General features: G+C 43.3%; 1 long non-coding RNA gene and 1 pseudogene across 2 annotated transcripts in view; one reads left to right on the top strand and one right to left on the bottom strand.

Annotated features, from left to right (window-relative positions):
- LOC311051871 overlaps positions 1–7,726 on the bottom strand; it is a 92,813-nt gene extending 85,087 nt beyond the window's left edge. Inside the window, exon 1 of the long non-coding RNA XR_014601436.1 lies at positions 7,679–7,726. This is a non-coding gene — a long non-coding RNA (uncharacterized lncRNA). The remainder of the gene's footprint in view (positions 1–7,678) is intronic.
- Positions 1–15,432, top strand: part of LOC311051870 (3',5'-cyclic-AMP phosphodiesterase 4C-like) — a 67,930-nt pseudogene extending 52,498 nt beyond the window's left edge. The window contains exons 5-17 of the transcript XR_014602892.1: positions 512–548; positions 1,010–1,083; positions 1,544–1,593; positions 2,101–2,213; positions 3,558–3,651; positions 4,273–4,447; positions 5,131–5,229; positions 6,414–6,578; positions 8,298–8,397; positions 9,616–9,770; positions 11,112–11,234; positions 12,463–12,645; positions 13,881–15,432. The product of XR_014602892.1 is annotated as a 3',5'-cyclic-AMP phosphodiesterase 4C-like (transcript). The remainder of the gene's footprint in view (positions 1–511; positions 549–1,009; positions 1,084–1,543; positions 1,594–2,100; positions 2,214–3,557; positions 3,652–4,272; positions 4,448–5,130; positions 5,230–6,413; positions 6,579–8,297; positions 8,398–9,615; positions 9,771–11,111; positions 11,235–12,462; positions 12,646–13,880) is intronic.
- The last annotated feature ends 2,701 nt before the right edge of the window (positions 15,433–18,133 follow it).

Genomic DNA, 18,133 nt, shown 5'->3' with positions numbered 1-18,133 from the left:
TCACTGGTCTGCCCACTGGTCTGTCCACTGGTCTGTCCACTGGTCACTGGTCTGTCCACTGGTCTGTCCACTGGTCACTGGTCTGCCCACTGGTCTGTCCACTGGTCACTGGTCTGTCCACTGGTCTGTCCACTGGTCACTGGTCTGCCCACTGGTCTGTCCACTGGTCTGTCCACTGGTCACTGGTCTGTCCACTGGTCTGTCCTCTGTCCACTGATGTATCCCTTGGTGATTTCTCTGGTGTGTCCCTCTGCATGGAATAAAGGCTGCTGCTGTTCTGAGTGGTTCTAATGTGCATCTATAATATGTAAACCTCTCCTCTCCTGTTGTATTGTCCAGGGTTTAACTGACACAGAACAACCACTGGCTTTGAATATAGTATTATACATGCTGTTGTTCCCTGGACAATACAATACATTCTTGGTTTTGATATTTTGGAACAATAATCATCAGTAGTGCTGATGTCTGATCACATGACTGTTTATTTGTGTTTGTTTGTCTGTCTGTCCAGACATGGAGAAGACATGATTGTGACTCCATTTGCACAGGTCAGTGGTGTGGTACAGTGCTGTGTGTAACCAAATACTTGTCTATGTTTGGAACTGATTATGTGTTTCCATTAACCTCGTAAACCCTATTTTCAAAACATTGCTAAATGTTTCAAACATTTCCAAAATTCTTCAAAAATGTTCATTTATTTATTTTTCAAATAGCTGATCTACAAGCTCTATACGTGAGTTTGTAGATTGGCCATTTTTTGTCACGAAACACAATCAGGCCAAGTATAAAATAGGGATCATGTGGTTTTAAAAGTAAGTTTTAATCCCACTGTCTCTGTAGTCTCTGTTCTTGAATGGTAATAATGTATTGTTCCTACTGTAGGTATAATGTATTGATTCTACTGTAGGTTCTAGTATAATAATGTATTGATTCTACTGTAGGTTCTAGTATAATAATGTATTGATTCTACCGTAGGTTCTAGTATAATAATGCATTGGTTCTACTGTAGGTTCTTGCCAGTCTAAGAACTGTAAGAAGTAACGTCGCTGCGTTGACTCATCTACAAGATCGTGTCGGCAACAGGTAAGAGGATAAAAGATGAATAATAATGTGATCAATGATAAATGAGCTGTTCTGGCTGCTGAGGCGCTGTTTGTCAATCACAATTGTGGTTAGAGTCACATTCTGAGCTCTGTCTGCTGCATTGAGACAACACACCATGGCTTCATCTCAGGTCCTTATTGTGCTCTGTCCTAGCTCCTCTATCCTCACTACTACAAGGGTTCATTAGTGGGTTAAGCATAAACATACTGCTTTACAACAGCGCTGTGTATCTGTCTGTCTGTCTGTCTGGATGAATGTCTGGATGAATGTCTGGATGAATGTATGTCCAACTGACGCTCATTAAATGTCTGTCTGTCTGTCTGTCTGTCTGTCTGTCTGTCTGTCTGTCTGTCTGTCTGTCTGTCGTCCGTCCGTCCGTCCGTCTGTCCCTATATCTGTATTTGTCTGTTCAATTGGTTGTGTCTGTGGTTCTCTGCAGGCGACCTTCAGGCACTAACCAGCCATCTATGTGTAAATCATGCACATCAGGTCAGTCTAATTAGTTTGACTCACACACAAACACCACACCACACCACACCACACCCACACCCACACCACACCCATACTAGGGGTGGAACGATTTATCGATATCGCGATACTTCCTCCCGCGATAAATAATCGATATACTGCCGAAAAATATCGATTATCGTTGTTTTTTTTACTCTGTATTTGTGTAATGATGATTTTGAACAGTTTGGTGCTATTTTATGTGTTTGTGAATTGAATACAAGGACTATCGTGATATATCGTTGGTGAAATTTCATGCAATATATCGTGATATCGCAATATATCGAATATCGTGATATTATTTTTATCGAGGGCCTGATATCGCCACAGATATCGTATCGTGAGATACCCATATCGTGCCACCCCTAACCCACACCCATACAGTGGTGCTGTGGTGCTTGCATGCAAAGGGGACATTTTTCTATAGCAAAATGTTTTTCTGATGTGTCTGTGTGTGTCTGTGTGTGTGTGTGACCTTTGACCCTTCAGAGGAGCCCTACCAGAAGCTGGCGGTGGAGACCCTGGAGGAGTTGGACTGGTGTCTGGACCAGCTGGAGACCCTCCAAACCAGGAACTCTGTCAGCGAGATGGCCTCCAATAAGGTAAGCTCTACCGATGCGCTGGTGGTAGCAGACACTGTTCTACACTGTCCCACACACATCTGATGGTTGTAAGTAGTTGTAGTAAAGTAGCCTCATGTGGCCCATAGGGCAGGAGCCTATCTCCTGTTACTGTAGCGTGAGACTGCTTGATGTACAAGTAACACCCCCTGGACATGATGCTAGTACAATATGTCACAGGGACTTACCCCCCAATCCAACCCTTGATGCCGATTGCTGAGTGCCAAACAGGGTCCCATTTCTATAGTCTATATCATACATGGGCAACTGGCTTTACTTCAGTATGTATGAGTAGCTTAATGACTAGTATTAAAATTCTATTGTCTTTTTCACGTCCAATGTATTTGTATTTTAAGTTCATAAAGTTAACATAAGTATAACTAAATGCATTTGAAATTAAATAAAAGTTATATTTTTCAGGAATCCAATTCAAAAATAGCAAAAACAAAACCAGGATTCCAATTCAAAAATAGCAAAAAATAGCCGATCTACAAGCTCGTACATCGGCTATTTTTGCTACTTTTGTGTGACATAGAAAAAGTTAAAATACAGAGATAGGAGATTTCTGTACAGTACATGCAATGTGGCCCTCTGGAGTGAATGTGGAAATATAGTGGACCTCTCTATCATCAAAGTTGCATCACCCCTGGTCTATATGACCCAGCCGGGGAATAAGCCCAATCTCAGAGCGGACACTCTAACACAAAGTCCACTGAGCTGGTCCAATGAATGAACGTCAGATCAGTGATCAGTGATGCAAAGTAGCTTTCGCTAAATCCGGCATATTTACACTAGTTGCTCATGTGTGTTACACCTGTCTTGTGTTCGTTTATGTACTCTGTCCCGAACCAAATAAATACATAAGTAAAGTAATGTACCAAGTTCATTGTAGAAACAAAAACAAGCACACTCGCAAATTTGCAATGTATAAAACAAAGAATTCCTTCTGGTACTTTTTCATTAATAATACACGGACACGTTTTGGCGACAAGCCTTCCTCACAAATAGGAAAATTAACAAATCAATCGATAATATGTGATGCAATGCGAGAGTGTTTGTATGTTGTTCTGTATCTGTATGTTACGCTTGTATCATGTTATGAATGTGTCCAGTTTAGGGGAAAGTTGTCCCAAGATAAACCATGCTTTTATTTAGTTTAACCCATCCCTAGACTAACTGTGTGTGTGTGTGTGTGTGTGTGTGTGTGTGTGTGTGTGTGTGTGTGTGTGTGTGTGTGTGTGTGTGTGTGTGTGTGTGTGTGTGTGTGTGTGTGTGTGTGTGTGTGTGTGTGTGTGTGTGTGTGTGTGTGTGTGTGTGTGTGTGCAGTTTAAGAGAATGTTGAACAGAGAGCTCACACAGCTGTCAGAAACCAGTCGCTCAGGGAACCAAGTGTCTGAATTCATCTCCAACACTTTCCTAGGTGAGTGCACGCAGAAACTTTCCGTGATGGTATCTCAGATATTGTCTCTGTCGGGTGGAAACCTCATATGTTCAAATCTGTTACTTTTCAGGATTCAAATTCTAAAGTATCAAAAGTAGCAGATCTACAAGCTCGAAACGTGTCGCTTGTAGATCTGCTACTTTTTGATGCTTTTGAGTGACGCTGTAGTATGATCAAGTAGGGCATTCATTTACGAAAAAAACACAAAAAGTTAAAATATGGAGATAAGATGTTTCTGCCCGACAGCAACGTTATACAGTAGATCCCAGATGAAAAAGTATTGTTAAAATGTTGACGACCACCAACCAACCTCTTTGTGGTTTAGAGAACTAACTTCTTGTATGGCTAGTGAAAGAATAATGCATAACCTCAGAAACTAAAAAATGGTATAATGAATTGTGTAATGTGCTGAAAAATGCTAAATAAACATAAAGGTAAAAAGAAAAGAAAAATGTTGATGACCTCACAACCGTGTGTGTGTGTGTGTGTGTGTGTGTGTGTGTGTGTGTGTGTGTGTGTGTGTGTGTGTGTGTGTGTGTGTGTGTGTGTGTGTGTGTGTGTGTGTGTGTGTGTGTGTGTGTGTGTGTGTGTGTCTTCCAGAGAAGCAGCATGACGTGGAGATCCTGTCCCCTCCTCCCAAGGAGAAGGAGAAGAAGAAGGTCTCCATGTCCCAGATCAGTGGAGTGAAGAAGATCACGCCCGGTCCCCCAACGTGGCCACCAGCTGTATCCCACGCTTTGGGGTCACCACCATGCAAGAGGACATGCTGAGCAAGGTCAACCAACGCGCACGCACGCACGCACGCACACGCACGCACGCACGCACTCACACACACACACACACACACACACACACACACACACACACACACACACACACACACACACACACACACACACACACACACACACATTTTTGAAAAATCTTGAACATGTGTGCAAATCTTTGCTTGGAACAACATATTTTGATGGGGATCGGTGACCAAAAACATAATTTTGGGGGTCCTTGACATGAAAGAGTTTGAGAACCACTGATATAACAACATACGTTTTTTTTTTAAACTGTTAGGATTTAGAAGACATTTGTAAAGATTTGCAAAAAAAAACATTATTTAAAAGAAAATAGCAGATCTACAAGCTCATAGCACGGCACTCGGTGCCGCGCTATGAGCTTGTAGATATGCTATTTTTGAATAGCCAAAGAAATCTAAAATGACAGAGATGCGTTCCCGGGTTGAATGGGTTAACTAAAGCCAAAAACAGCTAATCTACAAGCTTGCAAATCGTCTATTTTATATACTGTGTGTCACGTATAGCGAAATGTGTTAATTTAGCATCAAAATCAGTTTAACCACTTTAACCCTACAGTATATGCTGTAGATCGGCTATTTTAAAATAGTCGATCTACACACTCACTGTCTCTGTGTCTAATGTGCAGTATGGTGTCTTGTTTCTCCAGGAGTTGGAGGAAATTAATCGCTGGGGTCTGGACATCTTCAAGATAGCAGAATACTGTGGGAACAGGCCGCTGACAGTGGTCATGTACTCCATCTTCCAGGTACTGCATGTTAGCGTTGGCAACAGCTAATAAGATGACATGGTGTTCACACGTCTTTTAGGAACAATGACTGTCTATAACTGGTTCTCAAAGTTGCGTCCGGAGACCCTCAGGGGTCCTTTGGGGGGGTTCCAGGGGGTCCCCAGCAAAATGTGCGTCAAAATCAGTTTAACCCTTTTATCTACAAGCTTTTGGAATTGAGCTTTTTAAAGTTTTTTACATTTTTGAAACATTACACAAATCTCGTACGGGGGCCCCTGGTACAAAGGGCACGAGCACCCAACACTATTATTGCACTCCCCGACCCGGAACCAGCCAGCTCCGCATACAGTAACAACGGTTGTTTATGCTGAGTTTGCTAAACTGTGAAAAATATCCAGCTTTTGGGAAGAAAAAAAAATTGTGCAGTCACTATTACTGCACCTGAGATGTTCCTTTTTACTAAGACCAAGTTTAAAATAGGAATTGAATACAGTAAATAAATATCAATACAAGGCAACTGAAAAACACGCTTTTTCAATGGTAGTGGATGGAGAGAGGGGAAAACTTTTACCAACACATTTTTTCTGATTGGGGGTCCATGGCACAACACATTTTCAGATGGGGGGGCCAAATACATATTCGATTAGGGGTCCATGACATGAAAATGTTTGAGAACCACTGCTTTAGAGAAAGCCAAACGTTAGCCATGATTGCCTTTATGTCAGGGCTCTTCAACGTTTTCAGGCCAAGGACCCCCTAGCTGAGAGAGAGATGAAGCAGGGACCCCCTCTATATTGTATAAAATTGTGTTTCAGATTCAACTTTTTTTGTTTAATTGGTCTGCTCTTTTTTTCCTCTACACCAAACACCTCTTTGCCAAAAATAGCCGATCTACAAGCTCACAACGCCTCGCAGCGCGAGGCGTTGTGAGCTTGTAGATCGGCTATTTTTGGCTAAAGTTCTCCTCAGAAAAGGGATGCTAGGGTTCAAGTGGCTAATGTAAAAAAAAAAAATCATATCAAACAGAGATTTGGCGGACCCCCTGTAGTAACTCTGAGGACCCCCTAGGGGTTCCCGGACCCCCTGTCGAAGACCCCTGCTTTATAGAAAGCCAAACGTTAGCCATGATTGCCTTCATGTAATCCTGAGAACATGACTCCATGCGTACGTTGAGCCTCTCTCTCCTCTTCCTCCTCCTCCAGGAACGAGACCTCCTGAAGTCCTTTAAGATCCCGGCGGACACCTTCATCACCCTGATGATGACCCTGGAGGACCACTACCACGCAGACGTGGCCTATCACAACAACATCCACGCTGCCGACGTGGTGCAGTCCACTCACGTCCTGCTGTCCTCCCCCGCTCTGGAGGTACGCTGTGGTACAGTCCACCGCTCTGTCTGTCTCTCTCACACTGTCTGTCTCCCCTCTCAGCTGTCCACCTGTCTGTCTCTCCTACACTGTCTCCCCTCCAGGAACGTCACGGGCTCTCAGAAGGTGGGGGGATGGACTTTTGGTGGACTATACCCCTTTCTTTACACTTTGGCTATTGAAAAATTGCAGATCTACAAGCTCATAGCGCGGCACTCGGTGCCGAGCTTGTAGATCTGCTATTTTTGAAAAATCATGAAAAACATTTGTAACTGTCAAATGTAAACAAATTGTGTATTTTCCAAATTGTGCTTTTTTTGTGCGTTTTTTTTATAGATTTTTTCGTGTTTTGGTTACTTTATTTCGGGGTTAGGGTTAGGTTATTTAATTCTTATTTTTGCCTGATTTCACCGATTTATTATCAAAAAAATATATATATATTCTTTTTTTTCTTCTTTTTTTTTTCAAAAAGAGGGGGGGTATGAAATCACGGATCTGTGAGAGTGAGGGGGTCGCGTCGTACACACAGTGAATGGCTGTGACGCCCCTGCTCCCCTCTCAGCTGTCCTACTGTCTGTCTCTCCTACACTGTCTCCCCTCTCAGCTGTCCTACTGTCTGTCTCTCCTACACTGTCTCCCCTCTCAGCTGTCCTACTGTCTGTCTGTCTCTCCTACACTGTCTCCCTCTCAGCTGTCCTACTGTCTGTCTCTCCTACACTGTCTGTCTCTCAGCTTTTCTACGTCTCATTAACCCATTAACTCATTGAGTGCCACAATCCGTCAAATCCGTCACGTGGCCTGACGCCCAGAGCGCCACAATCCGTCAAATCCGTCATAAAAAAAAAATCAAAAAAAATTTTTTTTTCAAAATAAAAGTTTTTTTTTTCTTTTTTTTTCTTTTTTGGAAAAACATGTTCAGAACCCAAGATATGATGATTTGAAGATTTGCTGCTCCATCCACTCCTTGTTTAACCTATAACTTAAAAAGGCTGTATCTCGCTTCCTAAGCACTTTTTTTTTTACAATGAATTTTGAATTGTGGCACTCAGAGCCAAAATTCCAAAAATGAGCATGGCATTGAATGAGTTAAGACCTGGAACTGTGTCATTTTTAGATTTGAGCTAAAAAGCATTATTTTACACTTTGGGCTATTCAAAAATAGCAGATATACAAGCTCATAGCGCGGCACCGAGTGCCGCGCTACGAGCTTGTAGATCTGCTATTTTTGAAAAATCGTGAAAAAGTGTGCAAATCTTTGAATATATATACATTTTTAAAGCGAACATTTTTAACTAAAATCTTTGCTTCTGGGGGGTCCCTGGAACAAAATATTTTGATGGGGGTCCGCGGCCAAATACATATCATTTTGGGGGTCCTTGACATGAAAAAGTTTGAGCACCACTGATATAGAAACATACGTTTTTCAGAAAACTGTTGAGATTTAGGAGACATGTAGAATCGGCTTCTGGTCTCAATGGGTTAAAGACTGTATCAAACAGGGAGTGGTCAGCGAGGCACAATTGAGTGAAACTAACTCACCCTTTTAAAGCTCTTGATGAAGCAGTATTTAAATAATGTATTCCAGCTTCTTTAGGTAAACTACTAGTATATGTAGAGATGTTGTAGTAGCTTCTTTAGGTAAACTACTAGTATACATGTAGAGATGTCGTATAGCTGAGGTGATGCTGTATGTATGAAGATGTTTTCTGTTCCTCTCAGGCCGTGTTCACAGACCTGGAGATCATGGCGGTTCTGTTTGCCAGCGCCATCCATGATGTGGACCATCCAGGGGTCACCAACCAGTTCCTCATCAACACCAGTATGTCCTGTCCTGTCCTGTCCTGTCCTGTCCTGTCCTGTCCTGTCCTGTCCTGTCCTGTCCTGTCCTGTCCTGTCCTGTCCTGTCCTGTCCTGTCCTGTCCTCTCCTCTCCTCTCCTCTCCTCTCCTCTCCCCTTGGTGTGAACGTCCCTTTAGAGCACTGTTTCCCAAACAGTGGGTACATTTAAATTATAATTTGTATGGGTCGCAAGTCCCTTTTTTCCGTTTCCTACATTAAAAAAATGTTTCTAAAGTAAAACAAATCCCCCAAAAAATGTTTTAACCCATTCAATCCGGAAACGCATCTCTGTCATTTTTTATTTTTGAAAAATCAAATCGAATTCAATATATGATTTTTAAATCGAACATTTGTAACTCAAATCTTCCCTGGAACAAATTATTTTACAAATGTTGCTTTAAAAATATATATATTTAAAGATATGCACACATTGTCACGATTTTTCAAAACATAGCAGATCTATAAGCTCATAATGTAGCTTGAGCTTGTAGATCTTCTATTTTCACTAGTTTGGGTCCTGGACAAACGTCTAAATCTCTCTTTTGGGTCTTGAGATAAAACGTTTGCTTTAGAGACAGTATGGACTGTGATGGATGCAGGGGCGTCACGGCCATTCACTGTGCGTACGACCCAACACCCTCACTCTCACAAATCCGTGATTTTTTTTTTGATAAATAATCGGTAAAATCATAACCTGACACCGTCAAATGGAAGAAGCTTGCGACACACATTTGTTTCACAGCCTACTTTACTCCCTGCGCGATCCCAGACCTCCTACCTGAAATCAAATGCAAATGAGATTTCCGGAGGGAGGGGGGTTTACCAGGCTAGTAAAATCAGGCAAAAATAAGAATTAAATAACCTAACCCTAACCCTAAAACCAAAATAAAGTAACCAAAACACGAAAAAAAAGTAACCAAATCCGCCCAAAAAACGCTACATTTTGAAAATACAGAATTTGTTTACATTTGACAGTTACAAATGTTTTTCACGATTTTTCAAAAATAGCAGATCTACAAGCTCATAGCACGGCACTCGGTGCCGCACTATGAGCTTGTAGATCTGCTATTTTTGAATGGCCAAAGTGTAAAGTAAGGGGTATAGTCCACCGAAAGTCCATCCCCCCCACCTTCTGAGAGCCTGTGACGTCCCTGGATGGATGTAATGAACCCAGCTCCTGCTCCTTCTGCCTCCTCCAGGCTCAGAGCTGGCCCTGATGTACAACGACTCCTCCGTCCTGGAGAACCACCACCTGGCCGTGGGCTTCAAGCTGCTGCAGGAGGAGAACTGTAACATCTTCCAGAACCTCAGCAAGAAACAGCACGACTCACTCCGCAAGATGGTCATCGACATGGTGAGGCCCTAGTCTACTTCCTACAGGACCGGGGACCCCCAGGGGTACCTGAGGGGGTTCCAGGGGGTCCCCAGCTAAATGATGGACAGGGACCAAATGGACCCTTATGAGTCTGTAACTCTGAGAGTGTACAAATGGAACCAAATGGACCCTAACGGGTCCATTTGGTTCCATTTGTACACTTTCAGAGTTGAATTAACATTGATTTTACAATATGAATTGGGGTCCCAGAGGTATGAATGCCATTAAATGGGGGTCCGTAGCCTAAATGCATGTCAAACTGGGGGGTCCTTGAAATTAAAATGGTTGAGAATCACTGCTAGAGCCGTAAAAACTTCTCTTATGGGGGTCCCTCGCACGTCTTTTCAAATGGGGGTCCGCGGGCTAATAAGTGTCAATTTGGGGGTCCTTGACATGAAAAAGTTTGAGAACCACTGTGCTATCTCACTGGGGTCACGATTACGTTTTTTTCCATTTTTTTTCAAAACAAACAATTCTCGATTCTAAAACGTTTTTTTTTTTTTCATTTCAAAACGATTCTCGATTCAAAACGATTCTAAATATATTCTAAAATCGATTTTTGGAAAATGAGAATTGATTCTGAATCGTCCAACATTCGAATCGCGATTCCAATTCGAATCGATTTTTTCCCACACCCCTAACAGTCAGTGTAGTGTACTTAACACATCGGGTGCCAGAGGTTTATTAAAATATTGTACGTTCAGTGCCTGCTATTCTTCCATCCACTTACGTTGATACGTTTCGTGCTGTAGAAGCCCCGACGCGGAAGTGCATGTAAACATTGCGTGAGTGCGAGACGGCGGAGGGTCCCGACTAACGCCTGGAACAATAATATTTCTAACGCGATCCTCCATTGCAGAGTGATCGCCGATCGAAAATGGCTCACTTCCACCACGTTAAAAAGAAATGGAGATATTAAGCTTTTAGTCAAGGAGTTAACATTGGAAAGGCCGACCGGAAGGATTTTTGACATGGATCCACATCCGGCCTCTCCTTCTCAGAAACTCCTTGGATGATCCCAAAGTTTCGTTACAGCGCCCCACGTGGGCCCCACGTATAAACATAAAATTGGGTCAAAAACGGTCCGGACTGTTTTCGGCACACAATGTGTTAACTAAAGCAGGGGTCTTCAGCGTTTTGTCAGGCCAAGGACCCCTTTATGTCGCATTCCTAAGCCAATAATTTGATGACCATCGGACCGGTAGGTTCCGGTAGGAGACACAAAGGAGACTCTTTGTGTCTCCTACTGGAACCACTGCCGGTCATCAAATGATACAAATTATACGACTCCAGGTAACTCTAATGCATTGCTGTGTGCAGGTGCTGGCCACAGACATGTCCAAACACATGAACTGCCTGGCAGACATGAAGACCATGGTGGAGACCAAGAAGGTGACCAGCCTGGGAGTTCTGCTGCTGGACAACTACTCTGACCGCATCCAGGTTAGTACACCATCAAACTCACACATACCCAGTGAATATCCATGAATTCAAGTCTCCATAAGTGTCCTTATTCCGGAGCAAACATTGATGAAAATAGCACTGTATCTACAAATCTACTTGTAGACCTGTACTTTCGGCAAAGATATTTGGTGTAGAGGGGGATAAAGTAGTGGCCTAGAATAGACCCCTGGCCCTGGGGCACTCCGGTCAACGAAGTAAATAGGGTTGAAGATGAGAAGGTCAGACATCATCCACACAGTAAAAAAACTGTATCCAGCTGATTTTATGGTGAGGTGCTGCCTCCTAGTGGAGGTAGAGGGAATACCACTTTCTTCCTCTGGGAGGGAAAAGTGCATTTAATGAAAACCTAGTTAATGAGTTAATACTACATCCACCGTCTAGCAGAACAATTCAGTTTGGTTACACTGTAAGAAATGCACTAAATCTCTTCATTTGTCACAAATGCTCAGGTTAACAAAAGGTACAAAATAGGGCTAAAGTGTTTAATGTATGTTTTATAATGTCATAATTTATTAGTTTGACAAGTTGGACTGATATCACATTGAGAACAAACAGGCAGACGTGTTATGTGCAAGTAAATAATAACTAAAGTTTTCAAATAATTGTAGTGGAGTAAAAGTACAATATTTGCCTCTGATATGTGCAGTGGAGTAGAAGTAAAAATATAGACAATTGGAAATAAAAATGCAAATGCAAAATTGTACTTAAGTACAGTACTTGAGTAAATGTACTTAGTTACTTTACACCAGGGGTCTTCAACGTTTTCAGGCCAAGGACCCCCTAGCTGAGAGAGAGATGAAGCAGGGACCCCCTCTATATTGTATAAAAAAAAAATCAGATTCAACCGTTTTTGTTTACGTGGTCTGCTCTTTTTTCCCTCTACACCTATAGCCTCTTTGCCAAAAATAGCCGATCTACAAGCTCACAACGCCTCGCAGCGCGAGGCGTTGTGAGCTTGTAGATCGGCTATTTTTGGCTGAAGTTCTCCTCAGAAAAGGGAGGCCAGGGTTCAAGTGGTTGTTATGGTAAAATGAAAAATCCTATCACACAAAGATTTGGCGGACCCCCTGTAGTAACTCTGAGGACCCCCTAAGGGTCACGGACCCCCTGTTGAAGACCTCTGCTTTACACCACTGCTAGGTTGTACCGGCTGTTTACATACAAGTGTGAATGCTCTCAAATCTAAACTGTGTGTGCTTTACGGTAGGTTCTGCAGAACATGGTCCACTGTGCAGACCTGAGCAACCCCACCAAACCTCTGGAGCTGTACCGCCAGTGGACGGACCGCATCATGGTGGAGTTCTTCACCCAGGGGGACCGCGAGAGAGACAAGGGCGTGGAGATCAGCCCCATGTGTGACAGAGACAACGCCTCCGTAGAGAAGAACCAGGTTAACATGGCGCCATTATCATTACAGTATATATACGTTTTTTTTGTGAAAAGTTTAAGCTCTATACTTATAAATGATTACTGCTACCGGATATACTTAGTATGTTTTCAGTAACAGCTGTCTCTCCAGCTCTTTGATAAACAAAACATATATATACATTTTCAGGTGGGTTGCCAATTTCATCCAATCAGAAGAGAGTACTCATTGATCAGTTTCAGTTTATAGTGTTCCAGTTCCAATGTTGTCTGCTCGTTTAATTTCATCACTTACAATGTCTTTGTATCCTGTATGTGTTCTTTCTCCTGATTGAACACAAAGACCTGAACATTTATTTTCTGTTTACTAAAGAGCTGGAGAGACGGGGAGACCCCCTGTTACTGAACAAACACTCTATAGCAGGGGTCTTCAACGTTTTCAGGCCAAGGACCCCCTAGCTGAGAGAGAGATGAAGCAGGGACCCCCTACTCTATATTGTATAAAATTGTGTTTCAGATTCAACTTTTTTGTTTACTTGGTCTGCTCTTTTTTCCCTCTACACCAAACACCTTGTTGCCAAAAATAGCCGATCTACATGCTCACAACGCCTCGCAGCGCGAGGCGTTGTGAGCTTGTAGATCTGCTATTTTTGGCTAAAGTTCTCCTCAGAAAAGGGATGCTAGGGTTCAAGTGGTTACGGTAATAAAAAAATCATGTTACACAAAGATTTGGCGGACCCCCTGTAGTAACTCTCTGAGGACCCCCTAGGGGTCCCGGACCCCCTGTTGAAGACCCCTGCTCTATAGCAATGATTAATTTAAAGGAGTAGTTCACCCAAAAACATTCTTATTTTCTACCAATTACACACCCCACGAAGCCTTGAATTCATGGAGATTTGTTTGTTTTTGTCACAATAATGTGATGACCGGCAGAGAGTGTCCTACTGACCCGGTTATCAAATTATTATCAAAAATCTCCATGAATTCAAGGCTTCATGGGGTGTGTAATTGATAGACAATAAGTATTTTTTTGGGTGAACTACTCCTTTTAATACTTATTTTGACTCAAATCCCTCAGTGCACCTTTAACCCATTAAGACATGGAACGCATCTGTGTCACTTTAGATGTCTTTGGCTATTTTTGAAAAATCGTAAAAATAAATGTTTTATATTTTTTTCAAAAATCTGTTAGGATTTAGAAAACATTTTGAGAATCGGACTCAGGCCTCAATGGGTTAATAACGTCCATCCTCCTGACAGGTGGGCTTCATTGACTACGTGGTGCATCCTCTGTGGGAGACGTGGGCGGACCTGGTGCACCCCGACGCCCAGGACATCCTGGACACCCTGGAGGACAACCGGGACTGGTACCAGAGCATGATCCCCCGCAGCCCCTCCCCCACCAGCCCACAGGACCACTCCCCCTCCTCCGACGGGGGGGGCGGAGCCTCCATCGCCGCCGCCGCCACCGCCGCCGCCGCCGCCACCACCTCGTCGTCCTCGTCGTCGTCGTTATCCACCGCCACCACGGGAGCAGCCGACAAGTTCCAGTTTAAACTCACCCTGGAGGAAGAGGAGGAAGAGGAAGAGGAGGAGTCTGACATGGAGAGCCCCGCCCCCGAGGTAGAGGAGGAGGTGTCACAGCCGTCGGGCGGGGTCGGGGTCGGCAGGTACAGGCCCCCCTCCCCCCACCCGTCTCGCTCCCTCAGCCTGGCGCCCATGTCGGTCAGGACGTCGAACCCAGGGGGCGAGAGGAGGGGCGTGGACCTCGCCGGGGGAGAGGCCGGGGGGGAGGAGGAGGAGGGGGTGACCCGCCCCCAGACGGGCACATAACACCCGCCCCTCTCCCCCTCCCTCCCTCCCTCCTGGAGAACCGAGTGCCAACGGAGACGGAGTCTGTAGTCACACTGGAGACGTGATGTCATATCCCTCCCCCACACACCCACCTGGATTTACAACAAAAACCCTAAAAGCCTGAGTTATGGCCGATCTACAAGCTCACATGGTTGTGAGCTTGTAGATGGGCTGGTGCATGGCGCCGTGGCGTAAGACGTCGTGGCGGACAGGAATGGTTTGAGCTTCTGTTTTTTTTTGGTGCCGGAATCACAGATCAGCCTTTAAGCGTTGAACGACTGCTGTGTGGGTCGGTTTCTACTGCTTCCTCCCCAGGCACTAATCTGCTGCCCAGGCCCACAAATCTACTGCCCAGGCCCACAAATCTACTGCCCAGGCCCACACATGTACTGCCCAGGCCCACACATCTACTGCCCAGGCCCACTAATCTACTGCCCCCACACAGACACACAGTTGTGTTGAATGCAAGGAGAACAACACGTCTTCCTCCACACAAACCTGTTGACGTTCAGACGCAGAGCGCCCGTGGAGGACGGAGGCGTTTGGACGGACGGGCTCTTCTCGGAAACGATGTGTCGTTTTTATTTGCACCGTGGAAAGTCTGGGACGTGATGAAACAATGAAGACTTGTGGGAATGCGGGAATGTTTTTCTTATGCGGACGGGCGGACGAACGGACAAGAGACGCGACTTAAAAACCTCAGGGCTATGAAGATATAGGAATGATTCTAATGTAGCACAAACGTAGTGGTTGGACCTCTGACCCTGTTCTACGTACTGTACCTCCACCCCCCCCCCCCCCCCCCCCACAAACTGAAGAGCTTATTTATTGTGTCTCGTCTCTATTGTGTTTGATGAGGAACCTTTTTTTAATTATTATTATTACAGAATGTCACAACTCCAGCAGTTGAAACGTGTGGGACACTAAAAAGTGATAGATATAGCACCACAGAAACTAGCCAGTCATGTGGTTCCCAACAACCTGGGGCCCGGGCCCTTCTTAGGGAGGGGGGGGGGGGGGGGGGGGGCGCCAAAGTTCACTGGAGGGTAGTGCAAGGCTTAACCCATTAAGACCGGGGACGCGTCTGTGTCATTTTAGATTTCTTTGGCTATTTTTGATTTTTTTTCAACAAAAAGAAATGTAAGAGTCGCCTCAGGTCTTAATGGGTTTTAAACACGTTGCACAAAATCCTTCAGAACTTGCTTTCGCCACATCCACTGTCTCTGCCTGTTTGTTCTCAATGTGATATCAGTCCGACTTGTCAAACTCAATTCTTATTTATTTATTTCCAAAATAGCTTTTTTTTAAAAAGAAGCCTGTCTACAATCTCACAGCATGTCACAATGCCATGCGCTTTTTGAGCTTGTAGAGCGGCAATTTCCGCTATTCATCATAAGCTGAAGTATATAGCCCTCTCGGGCTTAAAGGACGACTTCACCCATTTTCAACCTATCTTCATATAATAGGTCCTCACTAATACTCATGATAAAATGCTACCATTTTTTTCTACTCGGTCTGTGTCTCAGAGGAGGACTGTGGACAGTCCAGAAACCCGTCTACCAATGACATCATTGGTAGGCAGGATTCTTTTTTCCAACAAGATTTAACATTTTTTATTTAGATTTGTATTAACGTGAGAACAATGGCTTCTATTATTGCATTGCAACTTTCCAGGAATAGAAAGCCAGCAGTTTATATTAGCTTGGATTCCCCATCGATGATGTCACTGGTAGACGGGTTTCTGAACTGTCCACAGCCCTCCTCTGAGACACAGACTGTGTAGAAAAAAATTGTACCATTTTATCATGAGCATTAGTGAGGACCTATTATATGAAGATAGGTTGAAAATGGGTGAAGTCGTCCTTTAAGTGGTTCACATGTCTGAATAACAATGTGTGTGCGCGCCAACATGCGTGCGCGTGTGTGTGCTTTTGTCAGATGTTAGAAAGGGGGTGGGGCTCCAAGGTAAAACGGTTGGGAACCACCATTAGTAGAATCTATAAAAGGAGACAAATAGATTTTTTTTAACTGTAATTAAAGTACAGTCAGTACATTTTTAACGTGTCCCGGTGGTAGGTGTGTTCTGGGTTCCTATACATCACACCCCTTAAAATGAGTTTGATTTTTATGATTTTTGAGATTTTTTTACATGATGTAATGTTTTTATTATTTAATGATGATGTCACCGTGTTAGATTAAACATTTATTTTTTGATGTGCTTTAAATCAGGGTGCCTCCACAGTAGCACTTTACAGCCTCTACTGTCTGTCTGTCTGTCTGTCTGTCTGTCTGTCTGTCTGTCTGTCTGTCTGTCTGTCTGTCTGTCTGTCTCATCTAAGGGCTTTCACTCTCACTGTAGACATGTTAGCACCACACTGCCCTCTAGAGGCCAAGATCACCAACAACAGCACAGGATAGTAGATTGTCTATTAGCCTTTATAACTTATGTTAATTAGACCACAATCGATAATCTTTTAAACTTAAAGAAAAAGCAGTTTGTGTTGTTTGCCTTTATTGGGCAGTATAAGGCACAGTAAAGCACAAACTAACAAATTAAACCCACCACAGTGAATATAGTGCGTCCAGATTATGGCAGCAATTATCCGTTATTTTTGCAGAGATTACTTTATCGATAACGTTTTCGATTAATCGAATAATCGAAAAGCGTCTTTTTTGGATTATTATTTTTTTTTTAAATCAACGAATGAAAAAGAAAACATTCTAATTGATTTTTTACAATTGACTAAATTGATTAGCCACTATTTTAAATAGTGATCTACAAGCTTGTAGATCGTCTATTTTCAGTATCTTGAATTTCTTGATTATCTTTTTTATTGTTTATGTTCGATTTCATTGATTGGTTTGATTAACTGTTGCACCCCTTACTTCAGATGAACACAAGTCGTTAAATAATTAGTAAACGTTTTGACACAGCTTACTGTAGATGTTTGCAGCGTTCGATTGTCATGAGCCTAGACCAGAGGTCTTCAACAGGGGGTCCGGGACCCCTAGGGGGTCCTCAGAGTTACTACAGGGGGTCCGCCAAATCTTTGTGTGATAGTTTTATTTTATTTTACCATAACCACTTGAACCCTAGCCTCCCTTTTCTGAGGAGAACTTTTGCCAAAAATAGCCGATCTACAAGCTCACAACGCCTCGCGAGCTTGTAGATCGGCTATTTTTGGCAAAGAGGCTATAGGTGTAGAGGGAAAGAAGAGCAGACCACGTAAACAAAAACTTGTTGAATCTGAAAAAAAAATGTATACAATATAGAGGGGGTCCCTGCTTCATCTCTCTCTCGGCTAGGGGGTCTTTGGCCTGAAAACGTTGAAGACCCCTGGCCTAGACTTGTAGGTTCTCATACGTTGCATGTTACAGTAGTTTTGATATGAATTAGTCACGGTTTTACATGATCTCAGCACGATAGAGACAAAGGGCGTGATAGTGATATTTTCCAAGTAAACACAAAACAAAAAACTAAAATGTTAAATAACTCTATATTCCCCTAATCATTGCTGTGAAGGTTTGTTCAGTAACAGGGGTCTCCCAACTCTAAACAGAAAATGCATTTTCAGGTTCGGGATACCAATTTCATCCAAATAGGAGAGAAAACTCATACAGGACAAAACAAGTGAAATTGGAATTGATGAAACAAACAA

The sequence above is a fragment of the Gymnoscopelus microlampas genome (genome assembly GCF_963454915.1).
Source record: "Gymnoscopelus microlampas genome assembly, chromosome: 9".
Lineage (NCBI taxonomy): Eukaryota > Metazoa > Chordata > Actinopteri > Myctophiformes > Myctophidae > Gymnoscopelus > Gymnoscopelus microlampas.
This window is presented reverse-complemented; position numbering and strand designations above follow the sequence as displayed.